A 2,430-nucleotide genomic window follows, 5' to 3' on the forward strand; every position below is an offset into this window, starting at 1 on the left:
CCCAGTCTGTCAGAAAATCTCCTCCTTAATACTCTTTCATGAGAGGGCCTTTCTCAAGCTGATGAATTATCTCTACATTTAATCCTACATTTAAAAGTTGTTTTGCTTATTGTTCACCTAGGTGTTTATTTGCAGTGTTTGACACTAAAAGGCGGTTTTTATATTCATATTCTTCTGTTGAAGGGGGAAAGTCTCTTTGCTCACCTTAAATTTAATTCAATTTGAGACCTATACATTCAAGCATGATTTTGACTACATCACAGTAGTCTGCAAAGTCGGTCGTGGCCTAATATTCAACTTACATTAGTGTGATGTGGAAATGTGAAGTGAACATACACTGTGAATTTAATTTAAAAAATATTTGGCAAGAATTTAATTGTACGACTGAAACGGTGGCTGCAAATTAAATCTTATACTGTATGTTAATTGAATTTTAAAAAATCCTAAAATATCTGAAACATAGCCTGTGAATGTATCATTACATAATAAATGTAATATAGGTTGGGTTGGACTGTGTGCATGGATGACTATTTCTTTCTTTTTTTGTTTGTTTGTTTTCCTGTATATACAGTATTTTTATTTGTCAGCCAATTGTTTCAATATAAGGTGGGGCCTTTCTGTGTGAACAATGTAAAAGTAATTTAAAAGTTGGTCACAAAAAGTAAAAAGTTGATTAAAAGTGTTTGTATGTCATAAACATGTCTGGAAGGGATCTTTAGGTTTTTATCTTTTACCTGTGCTTACCTATGTTTCAGTACTCTGTAACTTAAATATAAAATAAATGAAGCATGTTATTATTTTCATTTATATAGGATTATATCCATTGTTATTATTCTGACATTTGTTGTGATGAAAAACCAAAGTTGATGTGTAATATTAATAATGGATATCTACAAAATGCTCATTACTTTTGAGCCAACTCAACCTGCAGACACATCAACATGTTCTCCTTCAGCTGTCGCTTGTTTATTTGTTTTCTCCCCTCTGTATAAAAATAAAAACCTGCATCCTCCTGCTCTACATCTGCCAAAGTAAAGTTAATAGTCCCATAATAGCTGATGGATTGTTCTCATAGTTTATTCAGTGCATCCTCTTGCCTCTCCATTGTCTGTGGCCTCTGGGAATCTGCTAATGCGGCGCCAGTAATGGCTTAGGTTAACTGTTGTGTCTGATGTTTTTTGCCACTAATGACAAAACAGTAGCCCATCAACAATGCAAACATAAGAGAGGAAGCTGACAAATAAGCACATAGATTGTTATTGTGTAAGATATTAAATTAAATTCGGAATTTCCCCATTGTGGGACAAATAAAGGAATATCACTCAATCTTATCTTATCTTATCTTAAATTGTTCGATTACCTGTTGAACCACTGAGCAGCTGTTAAATAAGATGATCTACTGTGAGGCGATCACAATAAGTCATGCTGTACAGTATTTGAGAAATGAATCGACAGCCATTTACAACCACTTCCTGTCCCTTTGCCACTTGCTGGGTAAATAAACATGAAAAAGGAAGTTAAAGATGGGAGGTGGAGGGTTGGGAGGACAATCAGGATAAGTGCACACAAGCTTGATTTAGACTACTGGGTGTTTTCCAATCAGCATGGATCATATTATGTCCTACACACACCTCTGTCTTTGTTCTTTGTTGAAATGCACATACTGTATACGTGCATGTACACACGCAGACACACACACACTCACTCCCTTGCTGACTGATCTTACAGAGCAAAGGGAAGGAAATGTTTTCTTTCGCACAATCAGCTGATGACCGGCACAGTGTTTCCTGTTCCAATGACCTTCTAACCTCAGTGCAATCCCACTGTACACTGTGATTATGTCTCTAATGTATTAATGAATGAACCATTCATGGTGCGTTGCTAAGCTTTGGAGAGGCATGATGGATGATTTTTTCTGTTTCCTGGAAGTTATTTGCCAGCTGAGCAGTAAGATATATCAGCCAAGGACAACAGCTACCCAAATACCAACCTGTTAATCTGTCTATAGACATAACACAGTAACACAGTGCTGGTGCCAAAGTGTAACAGCTGATTCATGGTGGTAGATGGTCATTGACTGCCACCTGCTGGAGAGAGCTTGAAATACTGAGGAATACTGGGACATTCCCATCTAGTGCTCTTGTTAGTGTTTATTTGTTTGTCTGTTTTTTATTGCTTTATATATTTTGTGGATGGGACATAATCTTCTTTATTGTAATCATATTTTACTGTATATTAAAAAACATTCACTGGGTGTTTTAAAAGATGTTATGCATCAATAAAGAGTACTGTATGCTGTATTTTAAAAACTACGTCTAATTGATACTTACAAAAATGTTGTTTACTGCTGTCATACTTTACTGTGCTTAATTATTATTGAAAACATATCAGAGTTTAGATTGAAATAAATAAACAGGTCAAGGCAAAATA

Source organism: Morone saxatilis, unplaced genomic scaffold (assembly GCF_004916995.1).
Source record: "Morone saxatilis isolate NCDOM2014 unplaced genomic scaffold, NCSU_SB_2.0 Contig0, whole genome shotgun sequence".
Lineage (NCBI taxonomy): Eukaryota > Metazoa > Chordata > Actinopteri > Moronidae > Morone > Morone saxatilis.